The sequence below is a fragment of the Gymnoscopelus braueri genome (assembly GCF_963280865.1).
Source record: "Gymnoscopelus braueri genome assembly, chromosome: 2".
NCBI classification, from domain to species: Eukaryota; Metazoa; Chordata; class Actinopteri; order Myctophiformes; family Myctophidae; genus Gymnoscopelus; species Gymnoscopelus braueri.
The window spans coordinates 19,977,323-20,004,758 of record NC_137604.1 but is presented as its reverse complement, the minus strand read 5'-3'; the positions used below and the strand labels follow the sequence as shown (position 1 = coordinate 20,004,758).

At 42.4% G+C, this 27,436-nt stretch overlaps 1 protein-coding gene across 4 annotated transcripts in view; it reads right to left on the bottom strand.

Annotated features, from left to right (window-relative positions):
* add3a (adducin 3 (gamma) a) overlaps positions 1-27,436 on the bottom strand; it is a 133,381-nt gene that overhangs the window by 48,779 nt on the left and 57,166 nt on the right. For 2 of the 4 annotated variants that reach the window (XM_080453840.1, XM_080453843.1), the window contains exon 1: positions 9,475-9,887. The exons of the other annotated variants lie outside the window; for them this stretch is intronic. The gene's annotated coding sequence lies outside the window, so the exon portion shown is untranslated. Of the gene's footprint in view, positions 1-9,474; positions 9,888-27,436 lie in introns of those variants that run through there. 4 annotated transcript variants of the gene reach the window in all.

Below are 27,436 nucleotides of genomic sequence, written 5' to 3'. Positions count from 1 at the left end.
TTGACTGTCAGGGTCATGGCCGGGTGCTGGTTTGTTGACTCCCCCCCCATAACGTTGGATCAGCTGGCATGACAAAAGTATTCCACAGGACACAGTAAGTTGTGTTACAAACCCACTGTTGTAACAAAGGCGGAGGAAACACACACACACACACACACACACACACACACACACACACACACACACACACACACACACACACACACACACACACACACACACACACACACACACACACCAAGGTCAAAACACATACTATGGTTTCCATTGAACAGTGTAGTACAGAACTGTGGAGTGGGAAGTGTTGAGATATATAAATTATTAAAGAGTAACCCAAATCTATAGTCTGCCTGGCTCTGCCACACCCACCACAGATTCATGCTCTCCTGACGAAGCATTCAGCTCCGCCTACAAATCACCTGCAAAGAGAAACTCGGAGCAGTTGGAGCAAAAAGAGAGCTCGTCTGTCACAGTAGTAGCAAACCACTTGTTAGGCCAAGGGTAGAGACCAATAAAGTTATGAGTTTAAGTGCTGATAGATAAATAACCAGAGAATGGAAGTAAAATTTGAAAGGAGGAAAAGAAAGAAAGAAAGAAAAAAACTGGGGAAAAAACCCTGCAGTCCTGCACTTCCCAGGGTTCTTTGCAGGTACTAGAGGATAAACTGTTGGGATGTGGTGGGGCTAATGGTATGGTCTGGCCTAACAGATGGTGGACATGGGAGAGAGATAGAAAGAGAGAGACAGAGAGAGAAGACAAGAGAGGATGATAAAGTCTGTTTGGGCTTTCCAGCGGTGAATGCTTTCATAACCCCGCTGGTCATGTGACAACAGGCCTACTGAAGTTTAAGGTTACTGTGGCAGGAGGGAAGCCTATCTGATTTCTTTCTTTGATTCTTTTTTCCTTTCTTACTTTTTCTCCCATCCACTTCTGTTGTTGATTCAATACTCTGCGAAAGGAGGAGGGCAAGGGGATGGGCTTTGCCGTTGCAATGCTAAGCTGCTCATTCAGGTCAAATGCCACTTAAAAAAGATGGTTCAGATTAGGAGACTGAAACACACACAACTTGTGGATTGGGTTGGGGAGCCTAGCCATAGATACTGTATATTATGCCTGAGCCATTAGGTCCCTTACAAGGGGTACAGATGCCAAGCTAGTCTCGTTGAAACTGCTTGTAAAACTTCTCAAAAACAATACATACATACACCACAGGACTATATATAACCACAAAGTACATTAACAATATCTCAAATAAAAAGAGACAGTAACAAAACCAAAACAGGAAAGTAAAAAAAAAAGAAAAATCTTGTCATTCTCATACAGATTATCACTTGCCATACAGAAATTGTCCATCTAGTGATTGACCGTCCAACACCTAGTGTCCCCAGCCGGGAATTTTCGAAAAATGGCAGCCAAACCTTGTAGAATTTCTGGACAGAGCCACTGGTGGAATATTTAAGCTTCTCAAGTTTTCACATCTCCGTCTCCGACCCAGTGTCGATGTGATCATGGAGAAATGGCTGATTTCCGATTGAACAAAATAAGGCGTCGAGCCAATAAAGAGGAGAAGGCTATAGCGTCAAACTGAGCGACAGATACTGTCATTTCACCAGGGACCACTCCAAAGACCACAACCAAGGGGTTATGGCTGATCTCTTTATCACAGATAAAGGAAAAGGTCTCAAAAACAGAAAGCCAAAATTGTGATAATGATGGGCATGACCAGAACATATGGCAGAGAGTGGCTGGAGCCTGATTGCACTTGGAGCAAGTCGGATCGACATCTGGGTAGATCTCAGCAAGTCTGCTCTTAGAGAGATGTAACCTATGAAACACTTTGAACTGAAGTAGTCCATGTCTGATGCAGACAGATGATGAATGTATTCTTTTAACTGCCAGCTGCCAAGAATCATCAGGGATTTCAAGTCCTGATTCACTGATTATAAAAGCTAAGTTTGGTTGGAAATTAAGAGGTGACAAGTTTGTACTAAACAGTCACCACTTACCCCCCCCATTCATGCATGTCTATAAAGACCCATACAGAGTGGCAACTGTGTCTCACAACACTGCTGTTTAAATCTGAAAGTGCACCGACTGCAGGATTATCCAGATTTACATGAAAGACTTCCTTCCGTGATTGACCAGAGGTGTATATCTATCCGATTAAATGGCTCTGTGCAAACTATATACAAATTAAGCTAGTGGCTTGAAAAGTGAAAGCTCCCGGCAGCCACAACCAATTGTCTCCACAATCTGTTACTCATGTTTTCTACAATCTATAGGTAAAATTATGAAATATTCTATGCTGTATTTATTGTCTAGCATAGCTAATGTTTTAACCAGTGCACTTCTTACTCAAGTTCACTGCTTTTAATATGGTCAATGTAGGAGTCTTTCTTGCCACTATTATCGTAGGATGCTCTGGAGAAGTGTATAACCAGTCCCTGGCACAACATATTTTTGAGATGGGGGGTCCGCAGCCAAATACATATCATTTTGGGGGTCCTTGACATGAAAAGGTTTGAGAACCTCTGACTGAAAACCAGGGCACGGATAGTGGACGATAATACTTGCCCAATGCCCAGCTACTCTTGAGCAAGGCACTTAACAGCCAACTGATCTAAAAGAGCTACTTAGAGGCTGATACGTCTGTGGCTGCACTAGATGGCTTAGAAGAAAAGAATCCTGCACACCATCTTGTTCACTTGCAAATACAAATTTAATGGGAATCACAATGTTTCGTTCCGGAGACCTTCATCAGGTTATCTTGATCAGATAACCTGAATAAGGTTTCCGGACTGAAACGTTGTGATTCCCATTACATTTTCTTTTTGCAAGTGAGCAAGACGGTGGGCGGGAATCTTTTCTGCTATGTTGGTCGGCCCTTGGTCTCTCCTCCGTCGCACCTGTCAATCTGTAGCTGAGTGATAGTGTCACTTGTTCATATGATGTTTATCTGAATGCAAGGCAAGTGTAGAAAAACAGCATTCATGCTTAGTAAATACTCTTCACAAGACAAATAATTAAAGTAGGGCTGCAACTATGGATTATCGTCATAGTGAATATTATATCAATAATTTTTTTGATTGATCGAATAATCGAGAAGTTTAAAAAAATATTATTAAACCGCTATAATTTAAATCAACCAAGCGATTAACCACTTAAGCATTATTTTATACTTCATTGCGCGACTGTGTCATGCAAAAATAGTGAAGATAGCCAATCTACAAGATTATAGATATACTGTAGATCAGATGTGCAGGGAGTGACAATGGACAAAATTGTTATGTTGCTCATGCCACCATCAAGCCAAAGCCTGATGACCAATAGCATGGTCCCTCTGAACCTGAGATGGAAGGGTGGAGCTTAAGAGATCAACGAGTGTATAGAAGCCAAGCCTAAAATCTAAATGTTCTCCATCGTAAACCACTGAATCCATATAGGTATACCCTATTTATCTCTCTATGGTGTCCCTGCTATGGCTGAGATTTACATGGAAACGCAATAAGCCCAAAGACTCTTTAAACTGCAGGAAGCTGGGCGGTGCTGCATGTTACATAACCTGATATTGAATTCATCCTCCTGCCAGCTCTGTTCTGCTTACTGAGTGGCCCTGCATAGTGCAGGAGGCGACAGCGGAAAATGAACACTGATATAGAAATAGATACAACATTCGCGTTAATGGGGCAGCCGATGCCAATTTTCATCACTATTTGTAGGCACTCATTTTAGGTATGTATTATGCAAGTCCTCAAAAGCCTATAGTCAGCTCTGAGGTAATATAATGCATGAAAGCCTATCCTTTAGCAGCTGGTCTGTTTTTGGGCGCTGTGCCCTCTACTCTACTGCAACAAGCATAATGCACATGACTTTTATGGCGTGGCCGTAGGCCAAGCCATCTTTGAAGTGGGGTCCGGGGACCCCCAGAGGTCCTTGAGGTGGTTCCAGGGGGTCCCCTGCAAAAAGAGGGACAGTTTGTCATTAAACTATTAAACTATTGTTTCACCAGCAAAAGGTTAGCCTAATGAGAGAATATATAATTCAGATCATAGGTTTCACTGTTATCACCCCACCTACAGTAATAGAATATTTTCTTATGGTGGTCCCTGGCACAAAGTATTTTCAAATGAGGGTCCACGGCCTAATACATATCAATTTGGGGGTCCTAACATGAAAAGTGTTTTGTACTGTATGTACAGTATGTCCACTCAACAGTAGACCAATCACAACTCATGCCGCTATGTGCACGACAGCACAAAACAGAAGCACCTGGCTCTGGCCATGAAAGCCTTAAGTGCGTGGTGAAGTGAAAGTGAAAACCGGCTATCACACCCCTTTTGTTGTGTGGATGAAATGCCTGCTGGAATTACAATGGTATTAATAAAGATAATCAGGTGGAAAAGTGGTGGACAGTGTGGTGAATAAAGCATCCACATTCTGGTGCTAAAACAACCAAGATCTACAAGCTCATGAATGTCTATGTTCGCCAAAGATATTTAGTGTAGAGAGAAAACAGGAACAAGCATACTATAAACCCCTATAGAGACCCCTGGGGGACTCTGATCAACTAAGTATAGGAAAGGGATACTTCACTTTCGGGCCGGGGACACATTTAAAAAAAATATTAAAAATAAATGAAAAAAGTTATGGAAAATTCATGGCCCCCTCACACATTAGTAGGACACTGCGTGTCGTGAGGGGGCCATGAATTTTCCATAACTTTTTTCATTTATTTTTAATATTTTTTTTAAATGTGTCCCCGGCCCGAAAGTGAAGTATCCCTTTAACCCTTTAAGACCTGAGGCGATTCTTTTAAATGTTTTCTAAATCCTAACAGTTTTTTTTTTTTTTTAAATATTATTTTTTTCAAGATTTTTCAAAAATAGAAGATCTACAAGCTCGTAGCGCGGCACTCGGTGCCGCGCTATGAGCTTGTATATCTGCTATTTTTGAATAGCCAAATACATCTTAAAGTGACACAGATGCGTTCCAGGTATTAATGGCTTAACCCATTAAGACCTGGAACTGTGTCATTTTTTGATTTGAGCTAAAAAGCATTATTTTACACTTTGGGCTATTCAAAAATAGCAGATATACAAGCTCATAGCGCGGCACCGAGTGCCACGCTACGAGCTTGTAGATCTACTATTTTTGAAAAATCGTGAAAATGTGTGCAAATCTGTGAATATATATATTTTTAAAGCGAACATTTTTAACTCAAATCTTTGCTTCTGGGGGGTCCCTGGAACAAAATATTTTGATGGGGGTCCGCGGCCAAATTCATATAATTTTGGGGGTCCTTGACATGAAAAAGTTTGAGCACCACTGATATAGAAACATACGTTTTTCAGAATACTGTTGGGATTTAGGAGACATGTAGAATCGGATTCAGGTCTCAATGGGTTAAGTGGTAACAAGATGGATGAACTAGAAAGGATGAAAAGGTCCAAAAAAAAGGAGACACTAATATGCTATTAGTCTATTACAAATTAATGCCATTATTAATCAACCAAACTATGCAGAAAGATGATGAGAGAGCAAGAGACTGTATCAAAATGTCCTGGATAGGAAGAACAGTCGAGGTCGAGTGCAACAGCTGCAGCATCTCCAAAATAAAAGTTACACACACACAGCTCACACACCCACACATTTACAAAACACACATGACGCACACATCTCTCCCCCAGTGTTTACACCACAAGCCAGGCCTGCATTACGGCTCTTTCTCATGTCTCTGCCAAATGTGGGGGGACAAGATGACCTAACCACAAACAGACACACTGTTGCACGCCCCAAACCGCTGCTCCATCCCATCCCTGTTCACTCACATCGGCAAGCGTGGCCTTGGCACGTGCCATCATATCTCTCCATTAAGGGTGCAACAGTTATTCGAAAAATAGCGAAAACAGCCGATCTACAAACTCACTATTTTTGATATTTTTGTGCAACATTGTTGGAGTGGTTAATACATACATTATTACTATTACAGCTGCTACGATGTCTGAGCCACAACACATTTCAACACATTTTTACTTTTATGTACCTATACACAAGACGTAACAATAAAGAAATCTTGGCTTGAACCCTCTGTCAATCGATCGTTCTCTGTCTCTAAACTTCCAGGCAGACGTCTTACCCAGCTCAGCTGTGCTTCCTCTCGCACCCTGGTCAGGTCCAGATAAATCTATTAGGGGCCAAAAGTCACAGTTCAACCCTAGGGCTGCACAATTAATCGAAAGACAAAAATCACGATTTTATGTTTCACAATTATGTAATCGTGAAACTTGGCATTGGCAACTAATTTGAACATCTTATTTGGTCAGCTGTCGCACCTTGGCCTGGTCTCCTCATTATTACTCAAAAATACAAGCTCACAACACAAGCATTACTTGTAGAAGTATGAAAAAGGCCTCAAGTGATTAATAATCTGAACAGTAAACAACCCATCTGTCATCATCGGATACTCAAAGGAGCAGTTCCCAAGTACTTAGCGAACTACTTCTCCAGAGTAGGGGATGCTCATAATATGTACATATGAGGGAGTTCCTCTGACCTTGCCCCCCCCCCCCCAGTTCAAGTCACTCAAGGTTAAGAATGCATCCTACTACTACAACACAGTGGAATGCTCTACCAACAGCCGTGAAAGTTATTAAGTCCCTATTAACGTTTAAAAATGACCTAAAATCATGACTCCACCTACATTCAAATTGGTCTCATCCGAATTTGTTCCCTGGCTGGCATACCCCCAGGTTTGAAATCGGCTCACCCCTTCTGTGAGTTTGCTATGTCCCTTGTGAGTGGCATCCTCCATGTGCTGAATCCCTGGCCCCCCACATGCTTTCTATATTATATCATGAACTGCTTAAAACGGTATATTTTAACATTATATTTTATTTTGTATTGTCTGTTGTACTGTTGTTTTTGTCCAGTTGCTCGAGTGTTGAATGTTTAATGGACCACAATGGAGACATGCCTTTGGTTTTTTGGTGTCTCATCCATTAGCCATCTTTTTAACTCATTGTACTGCTGTACTTTAAAAAATGTGTCAGTAAAATATTCAATAAATCAATCAATGTCATCAGACGCACAGAGGAGCAATACCACCACATTCACCATTACGTACCATTTGACCAAAGATATTGGCACTGGCAGTAATAAGCACAATGAGCAAATCAATGATGGTTTATGAATAAATCATAAATTATTCAGCAAACTAATCAGGATTATCATTTTAGTCATGATCGCCCTAGTTCAAACTCAATCGGGCACTGACATTATCTTTTTTATGAACAAGCACATTTTAAGAAGGCTGCCAAGAGGAAAATAAATGACGCAGGACTGGCCATTTCACAAATGTTAATTAAATAGTGGTAAATAGTAAACACTAGCGTAATTGATATATACACCAATGATTTGTGTCGGCTAGACGGCTCAGCCTGTGTTTGCTGAAAAGCTCTAGACTGTGACCGCAGCCTGAGGCAAGGTGACCACAACAACCTCTCACCCTGTGACCTATAGTGACCCTGGCTATTCCCCCCTCCCCCCCACACATCTGTGTGATCTGTTCACAGGCCATCTAGGCAAAAGGTGGCTGTCTCTCTGAATATTCATCACAACTGTTTACAGGGTGCTGCTGCTGTGAACCATTTCTCAACACAACAACTCTTTGTTTACAAGGTGTCGCGTCAGCCTAGCTTGCTAGTGGTTACACAGCTAAAAAACAAACAAAGCTGTTTCTCACAAACACTGTGACTGATGCTTTCGTGTCTTCTGGAATCAAACATGATTAACTAAATCAACTAAATATGTTGCTTTTTGAGTTATAACTTAGTTATCACTGTAAGATGTGAGCTCATGGACACCTCGACACATAGCTGAGGGCCGTGAACCTGGTACCTTCCATTTCCCAGGTCGCCTCTCTATCCATTCAGCTATGGCCGCCTCATACTAGTATAGGATAACCAGGTAAAACCTATACTTTGCCGTACGACAGTATCGCGTGGCCTAAATAGCTGATGCTAATGTTTGTGTGATACTTTTAGAACGTGAATGAAGCAGGCAGTACCAGTAACAGAATCCATGGGGCACACATGGTACATCTTTCGGTGCAATATCAATAAGGAGGAGACTACATTGATGAAAAATGTACTCTCTCTTTCTGTCTGATCGTCTGTCTGGCTCTCTCTGTCTCATGTCTTTCACACTGTATGACACCTGACACACAAACACAAACACTCACTCACCCACACATCCATTTCTCCTGCTCATAGTATCTCTATCATGCCTGGGGAAGCTTCAAAGCGTGGTTGCCTGTGTCCCTCTGCTAGTTGCCACTTCTAAAAATAGACAGGGCGCCTTTTGGGTCATCTTTCAGACCTAACAGTAACAATACCAGGAAAGATTCTGTACATTGGCTAATTATATCCACACACCCAAGCGCACACACACACCCACACAAGGAGGCGTGTTCCCAGTCTAAACAAGCCAGAGACAGGAGTGAAGCAGTGAAACTTACAGTGAAACTAGAGAGCGCAGGCTGAAAGTGTAGCTTCAAGATATACTGTACCAGAGGATTTACTATGACTTGTTACTTTTACTATCCTCTATTTATACATGTCAGTGTGTAATAGCTGGTGGGTAGACTTGGTCCACTGTCAGTTCACCCATTTAGATTTTCTGGGCAGGTTGCAACACCGAAGCTGTTCTCATTATGATCATTTAAAATGACAAAGCAGTTTTTGTCTAATTGGTACGACTGCACGTATTTGTGTTTTGGGAGGGGATATGAAGCCAACCTCTAATATTTTTGTTTATTTAACATTTTCAAGGTTATTGTTTTTTATTGGCCACATGCACTTCACAGCTGTGGCACCATTGCAGGCAGTGAAATCCTTGTACTTTAGCAACAATATAAAAACAATAAGATTCAAAATTCCTTAAAAAGCCTTTCCCTGGTGCTGCTGTAGTAACCACTGTTGTTGTTGTTATTGTTGTTGTAGTACAGGGCTAATAACTAAATCCCACTTCCTCTGTGGTCAACACCGAGTACGTAGAGCCAAGCCTTTTAACCAGTGCTTAACAGTGTGGACCAGCATGTGTTTATGTGTGCAAGCAATATGTGAAAGTGTGTGTATGAGAGGTCTACGTGTGCCCAGGCACCCATACAAAGATGGAATTCCCCTACAATACAAGACGTTATTGGGATCATATCTTAAGGTCATATCTCTGTCTCTGACACACAGATGTTATCAGGTATATAAATAAAGCAGGAAAATAGTGATCTCCCATTCAAAAGGAAGTTGGTTTGCATGTCAAGTGAAAACATGAAATCCTAAGGGGGAAAATGTGAGAGAGAAAAAGATCACTGCCCTTCCAGCTGCCAAACCAACCAACCACCCAAATAATCAGATAACCAGCCGCAAATAACTTAACAACCATTCCCATACGCAATCAAATAATTGGAGACCAACCAACCTTGTAGTATGTCCTCGTTAGTCAGTGACAGAGCAGGCAGTAGTAGGCAGCAGAGTCAAAACACATGTCTATCTCTCTTTCCCTCTCTGGGTCCCGCACTCAAATTCCACCACAGTCAGTCTCCCATACAGAAAGCCGGGAAGCGAGAGAAGGTGGAAGACGAATATGAAAGAGCCACACGGCAATAAAGAAAACCAGTTGGTCCACTTCTCCCTTCAGTTCGGTACAAATATATTTCTTGTAGTATATCCTCTTTGGTTCTGTAGCAGACTGAAAACAGACGTCCTTCTCCCCTGATTGTGTGTGTGCACTGCTTCTTGGCTGCCCCGGTCGATCACCACTGACTGAGAGATATCAACAGCTGTGAGTGTCTGTGAGTGTGTGTGTTCTCAGCAAATCTGGGAGTGTGTGTGTGTGTGTGTGTTTGTGTGGAAAAGGAGCTAAAGTGACCACGTGACATTGGTTTAATCCCCGCCCCGCCCACTGGCAGTAAGTACACACACACACACACACACACACACACACAGCTAGACCAATCAGAGCTCAGGCTCACACACACACACACACACACACTCACCACCACCCCTCCTCCTCCCTATCCTACTCTCTCTCTCACTCTCTCTTTCATGTGCTTCCCTTCCACCCTTTCTTCTCCCTCCTTTCTCAACTCTCTTCTTTTATCCCGCTCACTTTCTTTTTGTCTCTCTCCCACATTCCACACCTCTCTGCTCCCCCCTCCCCCTCTTTCATTACACCCCCCATTCAACCCCCCACCCCAAGGCCCCAACCCCCAGGCGACTGTATTAAAGGTCAGTGTTTAAGGGCGGGGCGTGCAGTAGTGTACTCATGTATACAACAGAAACACAACCTGCAGCAGCGGTTCCCTCTAGATGTCCCATTTCACATCCTCCACAGCCCTGTCCACAATCTGCTCCTAGTTCAACATTCATTAAAAATTCAAGCAAAAAAAGAAAAAGTTTATCTCCCATACAGGTACACAAGACAGAGTAAACATTATTTGGTGTCATCTCCTCGACGTTGTAGCAAGAATAAAAGACATTGAAGAGCTCCAAAATAAAGTAGTAAGATAAAAGTAACTAAATACTAGCCCCATACTCGCATTTCCACCCACCGTCTGTCCGGGCTATCAGACTACAGATCCCATAGATAGAACCCTGCTACTGCCGTCCATCCAGGCCATCTTAGGTTGAAACTAAAATAAAGCTTGATAAGCAGGGTTTGGTGAAAAGGCAGAGCACTTAACAACCGAAACTACAGAAGCAAGAGTCTAATAAAAGAAGTATTGTCACATCTCCTCATGCCTGGCAGAGCTCCAATCAGCAGGTTCTTCTTCGTGTAGCAAGACAACAACGTCCAGGCAGCCAGCTTGCTGTCAACAACCTGCTATCCAGGTCATGAAAGATGCTGTTTGTCTTTCATCTTATGCTGCGTCTTCCTGTAAGCATATTTACATGTGGATCTCTTTACAACATATCCGATTGCACAGTTTTGTTGTTCAAATTGTATAGGTGTGAGCAACATGAGAGAGTGAGACAGAGAGAGATTTCTTAAAGGTGTACTGCCCATTAACGTTGCGATGGGAACGATGTACAAAAACGAATTTCACCCACTTTTTTACCTTGTAAACCTGTGATGTGACAATAAACCTGATTCTGATTCTGGAGAAATTACACGCATTTCACTGTACAGGAAGAGCAACATGAAGGTTCATTCATGTCCGAAAAAAAAGTATTGTAAATGTTATTGGATACTGATGATTACCTAAATGACAAGAATCTGTCTGTCTGTCTGTCTGTCTATGTATCACATGCACAATGCTTATGTGACAGTGTGCAGTTATATATGAGTATTATGTCCACTAGTGTTCGACTAGAAGTACTACACGGCTGGTTTTGTTAAAAAACAAACAAATAAATACAATACACTACACAGGATGGTCACAAACACAAGAATGACAGTCCACTGCAGCCTGACTCTTGCTGTGTCTCGTCTCAACACTCACGGACACATTGAACACTTCAATAGCCAATAACTCCGAAATATGGTTTACCACTTGAGCGGTAAAAAACTAAACAACCAAGAACAAGGAGGTTGACCAGCGTTGCCGACACAATACGGAAGAAAAATAAAAAAGCAAGCAAAAATGCCACATCTGGGCAAACACACATGACCAGAGAGATGAGATCAGTGGGGAATGATCCACGCTCCATAAAGTTGCGGGTGAGCAAAACAATATATGTGGGTAGAATAGAATCGAGCTTCTGGTCACGTAACCAAGTTTTACATGTATGATGCATGTTGCCTTAGGACCAGTGTGTAGTACTAGTACTGTAGGTATGTGACACATGCTTTTCAGTGGCACGTAACACATAACACCTTGTTCAAAGGAAGTGGGCTCCATGATTGAGTTGTTGACACATCGTTAACACCTCAGAGGTGAACCTACAGCAGCCAAAGGCTAAGGTCAATGCTGGGAGGTTCAATGTCATGCAAGGAGCTTCACCTTCAAGTTTATCATTACATCACAAGCTTACAGGTGTAACAGAGTGGGTGAAATCGTTTTCCGTACAAGCTCCCCAATGTTTTGCCATTACAAAACATTGTCATAAGAATATAGAAAGAAACAAAGGAACAGGACAACAATGAGGCAATGCCCCCCCCCCCCAAAAAAAAGGAAAAAAGGCTCTTGTGCAAGACTTGTGCAATCTGGGAGCCTTGAGGCTAATATAGCATTACATTCTAATTGAATACTATTAAGTGAATGTACATTTTTACCATTCACAAACAAATAAATGTGATGAGGAAAGACGTGACAATAGGAAACAGATGACTACATGGTGCTTCATGAAAACCATCTACATGTAGTCTGAGTCGCAAGTGTGTCAGATTTAGGAGTGTGTGGGTGATTTACATAGAGAGAAGTACAGTACTGTATGGGTGTGTGTGTGTGCGCTCGCGCACGTGCGTGTGTTGCTGATAGCGGCGTTACATGATGACGAGCATTATCAATTTTAAATGATGATGACTGCTGTAATATCGGCTGTACAGTCGATGGCATTTAATCACATAAGACTAATGGGATTCCTTTTTACTGAGAGGGAGCGTGCACATCCACACACACTTGTGCATGCACATACAGTTGGTACCTTATCTTAATGGCACAGGATGGACTAGTAATCACATTAATAGCCAAATGCAGCTACATCAAGGAGGCCATGTGTCTGTCTAAATTGCCATCACATGTAAATGTGTATATTGCCAGATGTCATGGCTTAACCCATCACATGCACTGTACTCTTATGTAACATATAATGTTAGACAGTGTGCTCCTCCCTGGAATGGCTTGTTTTTCATGCCTTCAAAGCTGTATCACTGTAAAAAATAGAACTGGTTATATTTTATTAAGAAAAACTCCACTGTACCACACTGGGTAAGTGGGTATAAATCCTCAGAATCTGAACACATTTCTCGACCTCACAAGTCACTCGGCTTGCCCAGCATATGTGACGAAGGGTCCCTGAGCAGGACCCCTAACAGCTTTACTCCCGCTTGCCGCTCATTAAAGCCATCTGAGCAGCCATCAGCTGGGTGAAGCTGGAAGAACAGCTCAGAAGCCTAAACCACTCCACATCATCCATTTAACAGCTCAGTCTCAATGTGTACTCAGGCTGCAAGGCAATTCAGTATAATCTCTGCATGCTATAATCTTCTCTGTAGTTTTGCAATACAGTACTTTTCTCATTTCTGCAGACAGCATTCGTATCTGCATCATTCTGCAGTGCAGAGAACATACCCAGTAAGGAGTGGCACAGAGAGAGAGGGAGAGAGAGAGAGGGGAATCTTTCCCCATGGTAATTCAGACTGAGAGGTCAGTATATCACTCAGCACTTTAGTCCCCCTCCATCACAAACCCAAGCTGGCACTGCCAGGCCTGAGTCAGGGGAAAAAATGCACCCAGTGCCCCCCCGACACAATACCCACTGCTGAAACTGCTGAACAAGCTACAAATCTACTATAGAATCTTAACAGCGGTGGTGAGTGTTTGTGTTTATGATGACTTCTAAATACAGTAGTTACTCTAACTGTATTATGATTGTATACTACACAACCATAATAGGGTTAATTCAAGTTGTGCCTATTGTCTCAGTTTCATTTAACGATTGCATAGGTGTAAATCCATTTTGAAAGCGATCTACATTGCAGATACAATGAATAAGTGTGCCTCTTAATACATTTCCTGCCATTGACGGAGATCTCCGTCATTTAAACAAATTCACACAGAACCAGGAGATAACGTGATCCAAAGATTTACTGCTCCATTCACTTCCTGGTTAAAGTATTTGGGAAATATTCTGTATCTCGGCCCCTGTGTTTTACTATGTATTTTTGGCGAGATATGCTATTTTCAACGGCGTATAACAAGAGAACGGTCGCGATGAAATTTTTTTCTTTTACGGAAACACAGTGAAACCCTCCGTGATTAGCAACCATCAGGGGATCGATCATACTGGAGATAAATATTCTGTGACTAGTGACTACTTGAAAAGGTTTGAAAAATCGAAAAAACGCTGGCAGTGGGTGCACCCAGCCAGAAATAAGTCTGGCAGTGAATGTGTTAAGAAAATCACTTTACATAAACCCTATACTTAGTTGACCAGGATCCCCAAGGTCTCTATACTCGACCACCTCCTGTTTTCACTTTAGACCAGTACATCTTTGCAGAAAATAGGCAATCAACAAGCTCACAATGCGTTGCGTTGTGAGCTTGCAGATCTGCTATTTTCGCGGAATGTTCGCCCTTCCTGTGGGGTTCAATTCACATGATCCGTTGTTACGACGACCCTGTAAGCGCTCTTTCAAACCCAATTCATGCTACAGTCGCCCTCACAGTATCGTGTCTAAGCAACCATATCAGGCGTTTAGTGATAAACACTATGCAAGTCTATCTCCTAATGATAACTTATCACGCTCTTCCTAACAATAACTGCTGTGATTGCTCATCCTCCACTGTGCCCCTGTGACACAACTCAAGACAGTCTAAAAAACTAAACAGAAACATCTGAATGCGTGTTTTGTAATCTGTGGTCTCCAAGCAACTATTTCAAGCCTGGTGAATGACGACTCTTTTGCACACAAAGCTGCAAGCCCATCCCTCTGTTTTAAGTCAGCCTCTTACTGACCCGTACGATAATACGGTCAGTAACAAAAACATACTATAGAGGAAGAGCTGGGCGGCCTGCTTCACCATCTACACTCTGGTATCCATTTACTGTAAAACCCTGCTATCAGCGTTCAGTCAGCATTTCCCATCAAATGCCAAGCTGTAACAGCAGTGGACGGAGTATGTTAGCCGATACTAACCGTTCAGGAATGCAAACACTTGACCTCATCACTGGGACCGGTGTCCCTTTAGCAAGAACAACAAAATGGCCTCCTCGGGTGGTAGAGACGTCACAGGGGAATGACAGATGTGGTAATGCCTAAGATAATAAAAAACATTCTGGATTAAATGTTTTTAAGGCCACGCCACTGGAATAATAAAAAAAAAGTTCCACAATTTTTTGTTTTCAACCTCTCCCACCTCAGATACAAGATAACAGCTTCAGTCTGAATGGTTTAGGGCCAAAACACGTTTTTGAACTTGTGATTCATCATGAACCATCCTGACCTCTCTTTATGTCCCCAGAAATAAAACTGAACATAGAGGCAGCGTTCAGTTTTTATGCACCACATATCTGAAACGAACTCATAGAAAACAGCAGGTCTGCTACCACAATCAGTTGTTTTAAATCCAAACCTAAAACTATTCAGTTTTCTGCCACTTTTAGTTTTCATTGACGTTTTTGATTCTTGAGTTGCACTGTTTTAACTTAAAGCATTTTGAACTGCCTTGGTGTTGAAATGGGCTTTACAAATAAACTTGCCTTCCCTTCCAAATACGTTCAAGGGTCAAATCTCTTTATTGTTACATCTTGTGTACAAGTACTTAAGAGTAACATTATTTTCTTCTGGTTCCTCACACATTGTAGTAACAATAGAAAATATGTAATAATACCATTAAGAAATATTAAGTTCAGCTCATACAAGATACAACATGGAGGAATTTGCAGTACTCTTGCTTATGTACTGTAGGCCTACTTATAATTCACAATGAATTAGGACACCAAAGTTGGCAAAGGGATAGTCCAGTGGTTAGAGTCTAACCACTGGACTATCCCATTGCCAGCTTTGGTGTTACGGAATCGTCTGTCTATCGTCTGTCTAACCGTTAGACAGACGATTCTGTAGCAGGAAGCCTGTACCAAGTTCAAGTTCAGTCCACCATGAACACAATATTCCACCCACTGAATCCACAAAATAAATAATGAATGACAAAAATAGTCTTTAGGATAATGAATCGGGTGACTAATTTTTACAGCCTGGTTTGCGGTGCCCTTGGTGTCTTGTCAACAGTCAGTTACCATGACAATGAATGTCATGGTAGTGGATGCTATTACATACAGAACATTGGCTATGGTAACACATTTAACCTCCATTGGCCTTAAAGGTTAACTTACAGAGCAGTATGTCGCCTACTGTTCAAACACAGAGATGCGCACACACCTAATTCTGTCACTCCCATGTCTATTTGGTCGTTTTATGATTGTAGGGGTGGAATCATAAGTAGCCATTAATCCATGTTTGAGGGGTAAAGAGGTATTTAGAGAGGAGCTAATGAATAACATAATGGGAATGCCCTTAGGTTCACTTCCTACAGGGATCTGAACAAAGCTGTCAATGTTTGAGCAAATGGACTCATTAACTGAAAGAACACAAACACAAGCAGATGCATGCATGCACACGCACACGCACACAGAGCCACGGACAGCCACATCACCCATAAATCAGCACACAAACGTAGGCTATACATCCACAGACACACACACACAGTCATTACATAGCGCTCAAGCATGACCGGGGTAGCCTGCCTCTGCCTTGAGGCTGCAGGTAGAGAGACAACAGAGTTCACTTGAAGCTGAGGAGAGCGAGGCACCAAAAGGTCTGTTTGTTCAGGAGCCATCATTACTCTTTCCCCGTCCTCTGCTCAGAAGGATGAAATGAGCCCTGGGGCAAGTTCAGATGACCAACAACAAAGAGAAGTTATTGCCCTAAGATACTAGAGTGAAATGTACTACTGCAGGTCATGTTCAATGGTGTTTACACAGTGCTTCCTTACATAAAAGCATAACCACGTTTGGATTCGGGAAAATGAGACAAAAGATTTTATGGCTAGTTAGTTATAAACGACAATAAAAGCCAGTTTAACAATGGAAACAGTTAACTATGATTGACCCAGTTTCCAGGGTTATAACTGCCTAATATGGTTGAACCCATTTAGACCTGAGGCCAGTTTTCTGAAAAACTGATTTTAATTCGAAAATTTCAAACAAAAATATGTTGCTATATATACAGCAACAGCTAATGTTACACAAAGATGTTCCCGGATTGAAAGGTATAACAACGTGTAGGTGTTCCAGGTCTAAATGGGTTAAGTTAAAGATTATGGAGTGTTGAGAACATAAATACAAAAAGAAATAAAAGAAAAACATGTTTGCAGACTAGTTCCATTTGTAATTTTCAGAATGGACTGTCATCGTGTCTCTCAACACTGTAAGAGCTGTAGGCTGTAGGATTCCAAGCTTTTATAGTGGTAAATAATGCAAATGGTAAATGCATCATTTGCTACTATAGGAGCTGTTAGCCTGTAGGATTACAAGCTTTCTATTCACAACCAACATGAACTAGGGGTGTTAAAAACGCCACAATTGCGCAAATAAGTTACCCATTCAAACTTCTCAGTTGGCACGGCTGAATTATGACGTCTTGATGTCAGTCAGTCTTGAAAATGGTAAGTGGACAAGACAAAGTATACAGTTAGAGGATCCACCAACATCAGTTTGGTGTAGTGTATATGGGAGCATCGTGGATTTAGCGTTACATGATGACGAAAACCAATGGTGGTGGATAAAGCGACGACTGTGTAAGCACTGTTATACATTTGACTTACAGTACTAGCAGCAATACTTCCATGATGACCCATTTATGAAGACATCACCCTAGTATGTCTGTGCAAGGAGGAGAGCGTCGGGTAGGAAATACGTAGCATTTAAACAACATGCATCTCCATGCAGATTCAGACAGGGCGAACTCCATTCTGTAACTAAAGCATTTTGGGGTTTATAGCAAAAGCAGGACTATGCAGCTGTGGAGGAAGGATGCAGGATTTCAGCATATGATTAAGTACTTGAGCCACGCAATAATATCCCCTCTTGCCGACACTTCAGCAACACAGTAATTATAACTTTTTTTTTTACTGTCATTAACACCCCTAACCTAAACCTATAGCTTTGAGCAACTATTGTCATCACAATACGAAAGGATACCTTCGTTATCCATTTTCATACGTGCCTCAACATTTCTGAAAGAAAGACAAATCGATGGATTACATCAAAACACCTTGTCAAAAAATTCCCCGTGGCTGTAGTGGAAGCTAAGGTGTGATCTGTGGCATTATTATCAACAATGCCCCTGATGAAGTCCCGAGGTTCACTTTTTTCTCTAACAGCTGCTGTACATTGTTTGCATGGCGTCTCTTTGTGTAACTGCGCCCTGGGTCTGATCTCCACAAAGCATTATATCTGCAGTCTGCACACTGCCACAGCTCTGATAGCAATCACAGCATTCTGCCTATGTAGCATGCATATCAAATCTCTTCACATGCAGAAAAGCACAGATACATAACTATCCTACACACCCATACGCGCGCGCGCGCGCACACACACACACACACACACACACACACACACACACACACACACACACACACACACACACACACACACACACACACACACACACACACACACACACACACACACACACACACACACACACACACACACACACACACACACACACACACACACACACACACACACACACACACACACACACACTTTCCTCACTGTTGGCAACAGGATGCCAAACACACCTCAGGTCAACACAACCAGTAGGACAAAAACGAAAAAGAAACAATACTATCACTTGATCTTGTTTTTTTTCTTCTACAACTGATTTCCATGGTTACGTTGTCCCCTCAGTCACAAACAGACAAAAAAGCTTATGCATTTAAGTTCAAAATGGATAGATGTTCTAGAATGATGGTACTAGAATATGGAGGAATGCTGCTGGCCTGGGACTGAATTTAAGATGACAAAATGTCCGGAGAAAGTTTTATCCCAGAAATGCCAGAATGAACTGTGAGTGGGTGAAGACCTGGAAAGGAGTGTGGAGCAGAACATTTGAGCTTTTTTTTAGTACTTCAGAGTGTGAACCGCTGACTTTTTGACACTCGTGAGAGCCAAGCTTCAATACCTCAAAGTCCAAAGTTAGCAGCACTGTATTAATTCTCAAAAGTAGCCACTTAAAAGGGCAAGACCACTTTGGTAGAGGTTTGGGTTGTGTAGTTACCTTGCCATGATGTAACTCCTAAGGTGGACAAGAAATAAAAAAATATTGCTCCATTGATAAAAAATTGATAATTCAAAATATGCCCCTCATTGACATTGTACGGTAAAACAGCTCTCAAAGTCACTCTTTTAGCACGTAAACGAACAAAGCTGATTCAGACAATATAGAACACCACCAAACCCAGTTTTTTTTATTATAAAAATGTCAACTCCCTGCTGATTTTACCATTTGAAGATCTGGATCCGCGGATCCAGTCCGGGCTTTCTTCTAAATAAAAATAGCAAAATCAACAGGAAGGAGTCTATACTTGGCCCACACCCTCCTTTTTTCCCTCTCCACCAAATCTCTTTCCCGAACATAGCCAATCAAAAGCTCATAAGACGTTGCGTTGCGACATGTCGTGTGCATGTAGTTCGGCTAGTTCCACTTACTGTTCGCCAATTTTCGCCCTAATGTTCCCCTACTACGACATGCCCAGAATCAAAACGCTACGGTTCATTTAATTAACTAGACCGGGCACCGGCCTGCTCGAGAACGATGCAAGTCAGGAATGATGCAAGTTGGAAATGCTTGCCCCACCCCAGTACCCGTTGTCAGAGTCCCCGTTTGTATGTCTCCCTTAAATGTCAAATGATCAAATCACATATACTTTATCACATTTTGTGTCAAAACAAAAAGCATCAACCAGTGGTGTTACCCAGCCGAGGCACACACAAGACCACTAACAACTGTTACACTACATTCACCCTTTACAAACTTCAGTGTGGAATGTTAACAACCGGAACAACCGTGGCTTATCAAGATCTTGGCTTATTTAAATGTCAGGTCTGGCCATCTACCATCTACACTACACACATGCAGCTTCCTGGTTATGTCACCCACATAGCTGATATAATCAAACTGACACAGACAAACATTATCTGTTGATGTCCTAAAGGCCACCAAGACAGTACACTTTCTCTTATATGGTATGACACATTGTTTGATTGCAAGGATATTGATTGCATTTGGCTTATACTGTATGTAGTGTTGTGTGTAATATATTGTATCATTGATACATCATGTCCATGTGCTTTAAATTCAAGGTCATACTGTCTTTGATCAAAGTGTGCCAGTGCTCTGTTATTCATACATCTACACCAATGTAATTGAGATGCAGTCCTCCACATCACTTAGCTAATGAAATCATTCTAATGTTAGCAAGTGCCATTTAGAATGGTGAAAGTCCTACAAGAAATGTAACACAAAGAAACCAAACAAACCCTGCAGACACACAGCCCAGCACACCCACACTCACGCACCCACCCACACACACTCCCAGACTCTAATCACACTATAATTACGGCCGTTAATGACAGACCCATCGAGTCAGGGTTTAACAAACCCCTGTTGCTTCAACCACGCAAAACAAAAACAATCCCTTGCCGGTCCCATTGCCTTTAACTGCTACCGTATGGACTCACCACCAAACACTGAGGAAGGCTAGACATACATACCCATGGTCATAGCTGCTCCATGGCTTCCCATAACCACACACTTTCATGGGAGAGAGTTGTTATCTAAAGCAAGCTGTAAATGTTCTCAAATCTCCAACTGACATCGATTCTTTGTTGAAAAGGGGTTCTGTTCAATTGTCTGAGCTATCAAGATATAAGATACTGATTTTCTTTTATAAAAATAAATAAATCAAAAGTTTTGAGACTGCTAGCTCATTCAATGTACACACAGGAACAAGGGTCAAGGGTCATTCTTGATCATCTTCAGCCTCAGACCTGCCTGTGTCGGCATGATTAATCGCAGAGGAGTGAAGTTAAGTTGCATGCCCAAATGCCTTGCTCAATTGAACACCAGTACTAGTTGTGAGCGCGCTAGACAGGCAATGTGAGTTTCGGAGCCATTTAGGGAATTCAAAATAACAATCATGCTGCCAGTTCCCACTGTAAGCCTTCTTAGCCAGCCATCTACATTATTCATATGTGCATCACTTTTTACAGACTTTTTACAGACCTTTCAAGGGATGATCAGAAAGAAATGCATGATAAAACTACTCTTTGATTTCGTCACCTCTATGATAACTTCAAAGAATACAGTTTAAAATAATTTATAATGTGTATATATATATAATATATATTGCATTCTTAACCTAAAACCGTAGAAAATCGTAATGGCTTGCTTCGACATGCCACAAAGAAAGTCAGTGTAACCGAAAATGAACATAACCCGTGGCTTGAATTTGCTTGTAAACGCAACAGCTGTGTGTAACAACCTTTTATAAAAGAGACCCCTGGAGATGTGCCTGCATCTGAAACCTCAGCTGATCTAAGCTCTGCAGTAGAAGATAACACTGCTTTATTGTCCTGTACTTTTCCACACAGTTTCTTTGTGGTAGTGGTCGAAAATCTCTCTCTTTCTGTGTGTGTGTGTGTGTGTGTGTGTGTGTGTGTGTGTGTGTGTGTGTGTGTGTCAATTTCAGAAATCATGATTATCTGAAATAACATCAAAAGGGCATGAAAGCCTCGGATGATCTTGTTGTTTGTTATCGTGTACAGGGTAAAAAAATACAGAAGGGTAAAAACATGGCTGACTGACCCGATATAGTACACTGTGATGTAAGCAGTGTAGCTGCAGCTACTGACTTCTGTCAATGCTTGCACGTTGGCAGTTGGCACACCTAACACGCCCATTATTTACTTTACTAGCTACAGCTGCGTTGCTTAGCCTTACATCACCGTGTAAAATGAGGACATCTTTAACCTGTATAGGAAAACAAACCACAAAATTGGCCTAGGCCCTAGGCCAATTTTGTGGTTTGTTGATGACAAACCATAGGCCCTAGGGTTTCATGCCCCTTCAAAAAACACATTAGGAAACCTGAATCAAAAATCTTAACATAGACGCACATCACATTTGAAGCTTTTGGGTCAACATGAATCAGCCATAACCATATAAGGAGTTCCTAATGCAGCTACGCCCAAATATGGAGTGTGTTGTCTAACCTCAATGTGTCGTCATGACATCAGGCGCAAACAAATGAGTCAGCTCTATATATGGGCACAAAAGGGGGCATGCCTGTATATGGGCATATACGGATGACATCAGGGATCTCCATATATGGGCATAAAAGGGACAAGGACTGACAGATACAGAGATCTCCATATATGGGAATGAAAGGGACAAGGACTGACAGATACAGAGATCTCCATTTATGGGCATAAAAGGGACAAGGACAGACAGATATAGATCTCCAGATATGGGCAAGAATGAACATGAATTAAAAACCCACTCAAATGCACTCATCTACTTTCCTACCATAGATATCATTCCCCAACTGTCTGTAGCATGCATGGCATCAGTGTGTTTGAACGTCCCTGTTTCACAAAGACGGGTGTTTTTTGTGGAAAACCAAAATCACATGGCACATCCATAATTAGGGCTTTAATAAATATGCCCTTTTACGCTTTAAGTCAAAATCCATCTTCCAGAAATCCTTGTGAAATGTACCATTACATTTCCCTCAAGGAAAAGTAGGCATCAAGCACCACAAATGTTTTCCGCGGTGAAAGTATTTCCTTACTCTTGGGATGTATTTCTACTATTAAAAGACAAGAAAAATACCAGTACATTCATCCTACCCGGGTGTTTAAAGTAAAAAAAAGTGTTTAAAACCACCACACACAATCCCATATCATAATCTGCTTAATGTCAGTCAAGTGGTACTTTGGTGATAACAAGGGAGTGGGAACCGTTATGCAATAGTATGAATGCAGAAACAAACACACCTGATGTGCAGAGAATAACAGGACATGGGTCAATGTCCGGCCATGAGGGCCATCAACTCATCTTCCTCTTTTCTAAGCAAACAAAAATGACCGATTGACCCACTGAAATAAATCTTATTTCATGCTTATGCTGTACATAAAATAAATGTATTTAGCAATAGTACATTTTTCTCATTCTCAGATAGGAATGCACTTGTACTCTGTTGTTACTCAGCCACTGGACCTTGTGACTAGCCTGTGGTCAGACAGCCAGGCCGAACTATAGAGGAGGGGTTTCAGGGAGAGATCGGGTCTGGTGAGTATTTTGGGGACTCTCCATTACACAATCCAAGGAAACAGGCAAACTCAATATGTCGGGGTGTGTGTCTGGATGAGCTCATTCTGCATGGAGCAGAACTCATTCTCACACACACTCTCAACCCACCCCTCCAGCACACATACACATGCTTATCGGTACACACTGCAGAGTGCAGACACACGTCCGCGTCACCCCTGGCCTATATGACAGTTTCCATGGCAACCTCAAACAAACAGTCCCATGCACGCTGTGACCCCACCCCAGGCAGGCAGGGAGGGAAGGGAGACAGCAGAACAACAGAGAGATTGAGACAGAAAGAGGGATAGCAGCAGTGAGGGAGATCACAAGGGGATTCCATAGCGGCATATGGTTCACTTTATGCACGCTCCAGATTTCATTCATAGCAGAGACATTTAAAAAGATAACACACAACACTGGAACCCTGCTCCATATGCAAACGTTTAACTGCCGCCCATATAGGTCCTAAACTGATTTGTGGCTCAACTGTGCTGAACCCTGTACCATGACTGAAGCATGCGATCATACTGCTCTACTAGACCGTTCTCAAATTGGGATAAACTTTAACACATTACCCGCCTTGATATTAAACGTTGTTTTTTTATCCCCTTGCCAGAGTAATGACCTTAAATAGACGATCGTTGAAACGCCGTGGAAGCCACGTTGTGCACAAACAATTTTTAAAAAAAGTCCCCGTGGGTTGGCGGAGGGATCCGTGTATCCACTGGAACGATAACATTCCAACCGCAATCCGCCATTTTGGGGCTATGGCCTGTTGAAAACGGGTGGTTTTCATCACAAAAAAAAAGAAACTGCATTAGGAGTGTTTTTCTAAAAATCCTATAGTTGGGGCAGACGGATGTCTTGTTTTTTGGAATGACGTCACATCCGTCTACTGCTTCTCTGAGTGACGAGGGATCATTCCAAAGCTGTGTTAGAGCGCCCCTTGTGGAATTTTCAAAAAAATTATAATTTGATAATAGAACGCAGATCTGCGTCTTTGGTGGGCAATGTGTTAAGCACAAGCTTAACCACTTGAAGCCTAGCGTCCCTTTTCTGAGCACGTCATAATAGGCGAGCATTTGTGAAAATAGCCGAGATAAGATCACAAATTTTAGATCGGCCAGCCCAGGGGTGTCCCCCGGGCTAGATGGAGAAAAAAAGAAGGAGGCCAAGTATAGAGCCCTGGGAGACCCTGGTCCCCAAAGTATATAAGGTTTAAGTAGTTAAAAGACGATTTCCCATCTAAAGTCTAGACGAGAAAAGTCCAAAGAGACCACCTCCACTGTGAACTTGACCATGACCTCTTGTTTGGTGTCCCACTTGAAAGGACACGATTTCTAAAAGAGTGAGAGGAGTTGTGAAAGAAACTCCTCCAACTGCAATCCCACAGCACAGGCCCTTTGTGTCTTCGCTACAAACGGGCCGGAGCCTCGACGCAGCGACCACACAGAGCCTAGAGCCCCAAAGGGCCAATTCATCCATCGGCGTGCCTCAGAAACGGTTAAGAACAAGCCAACAATAAACCTGCGGCTGCCCATCAAAGAGAAGGCTTCTTATTGAGGTTCGGGAACTTTCAAGGTCAATCAAGGTTGAAGACGCCCACATTCAAGGAACAAAAGGACATTGGCATTTCGCTGTTTAGTCCACTGTGGGCTCTGGGCATAAACCCTGACCACCTGACACTGTGGCATTTTCCAGTGTAAGTTTCCAAAGACATTCATCCTGCCGAGATGGAAATGCGTTACTCTACTGACACTGGAGAGGGGTTAGAGGCCAAATTCCAGTCAACCAGAAGAAGGGGACTTATACAGATAGGAAGACAAACTTTTTTTTTTTCATTGTCCACTGTTGTGATAAACCAGGCAATGTTGTTGTCAAAATCAGCTGAAAAGACTGATAGCAATTGGAAACTAAACAGAGGGAAGCGAAAAATCTGTTTACTGGAATGGAATCCGTGTAATCAGTGCAAAAATGTTGAGGAAACTTATTTGGCTTGCCTGTCAGAGTTGCTGCATTTATCACAGTGCTAATGTTGAAGTATCAGCAGTTAAACAGTTAAGTGCTCTTTCTGAGGAGCTTGTACACGATCCAAAACAATGGCATTCGTGTTCCAAGTGCCAAGAGCTTCTCGCTGGGTGAGTTCTGAACAAAAATATACCCATGATGCAGTGCATGGATCACAGGCTGGATTCCAAATGATTGGAGTGTAACCAAGGTTGAAAGGGCATTTCTTCCTTTTTAAGAGGGCATCGCACAGCACGACTCTACCAAGCAGGACAGGAAACAAGCAAAGTGTCCCTTCTCAATGAGTCGCTATGCTGTTACTCCCTCTCTCTCGCCCCACTACTCAATGACATGCTGTCAGAAAAGTAGGAGAAGGGGGCCTCAGGAACGAGTGTGCATGTGTGCGTGCGTGTGCGTGTGTGTGTGGCCTTGGGGGCTGACACGTTTTTCAATACAAATCATCCATCATATACGTGTTGGATGCAGACACTGATGGCATCCACAGGGTCAGACATCTTGCTGGACAGCCCCCTCGGGGTCCTTCTATGTCCTTCCAACAGATCATTTACTTGCAACACTGCTGTCACAGAGATTTCAACTGAGATGGCTGTGTGAGAAACGTCTGGCTGACTGGCAATTTACAGGCTACACGCTACAGTATAAGGGAAGATATGGGTGAACTGAACTTAGCAGCTTTTGTGGCATCGTCTGGGTTGTGATATCGGCACAGGAGGCAATTTGAGAGCATGAAGGAGCAAAGTATTCAATTTGTGGACATAAATGATCAAATTGGAGATATATTACAGATTTCAGAGAAGTATAGAGGGAAACATGAATTTACCATATTTGAACTTCAAGGAGTTTATATTGCTTGTTAGAAGTAAACTCTGGTAGGAACTTAAACCACTTAACCCTATATGGTACGTTGTTGACTGGATTCCCCCAGGGGTTTGTCTATACTAGGTCTGCTCCTTTTTCGCCCCTCTACATCAAATCTCGGAAAATAGCCCGTAAGAATACGTGCAGTGACAAATATCACTCTCCCCGCATGGCAGCCCTCCACCAAACACGGGCCAATTGTGTTTGTATTGACGCATGACAAAGCCGGATGCACCACGGTGGCTTCGAACCCACAACCTCTGCGGTGTTGGGCAGGCACTTTACCACTGTGCCACCCGAGCGCTTGTGTGCATAGATTCTAAATAATTATTTATACTTATTCAGTATAGTTATACTAAGTTGACTGGGGGTTGGCTCCATCTCAGTCATGTTAGTGCTTAATAATATCTTCCTCACCTTATGAACAAATGACCAATAATGGTTTTGAGAAGCCTGGCCCTAAGTTCAAGATTAGAGGCCCTTGTGTAGTTAACTTCATTAACTCCATTTGTGATCTAGGAATCTGCTTCCACTTGTCTCCGATCCTCTTAGTCTATTTATGTTTCTTTATATCACTGCCCTATCTTTAACAGCCTACAGTATTTCAGTGCAATTGGCTTCCTGACAGTGATGTGTGTGTGTGTGAGTGTGTGTGTGTGAGAGAGAAAGAGAGAGTTTCCTGTGAGGATGTGAGAGGTCACAACTTTCTGCTGAGACTGTACATGCGTGCGTTGCCCTTGTGTATCTCTGGACGGTATGACCATGAAGCCAACGCACATCTTTCAGAGGAGGGGATTCATTAAATCGTGAGAAAATCCCATCCAACATCAGAGAGGTTATTGACTGCCTAGTACAGAGGGACTGCTTTCATTTCAACAGATGAACCTCAATAAAGGTCAAACCATCACTCATCTCTCAGAACCAAGACTATGGCAGAAGGCTTCATTGATCTACAGTATAAGAGCCCTGGATAATTAGACCACCAAAGAGGAGAGCGATGAATAACAGTACACCCCCCCCCCCCCTCCCACGAGGATGTAATACAAATGTGGGAGTGACCACACACATCTTAATGCCCAAGGATATGAATGGATGCTCATTCATTTTCAACTAACTCTGTGTGTTTGTGTGTGTACGACTGAGGAAAAGTGGCGTGGCCAGCTGTTTCCTTACACACCCTCTCATTCTCTCTGTAACACACACACACACACACAAATCTCCATCCTCTCCAATCAGGAAGGACTTAAAGGATATCCAAAGGGCAGCAGCGTATCGCTGGGGGCAACTTATTGTTCTTACCCACCAATGTATGGGTCTCAGCGGAAACTTGGACCTAGTGATGCAATCGGGCAGGAAAAGCTTGTGACCCAGAAAAACCTTCTAATAAACTGACCCAGAGCTGAGGTAACATCCCACAGCAGAATAGTTTTTTTTAGAGCGGTTCTCTTTA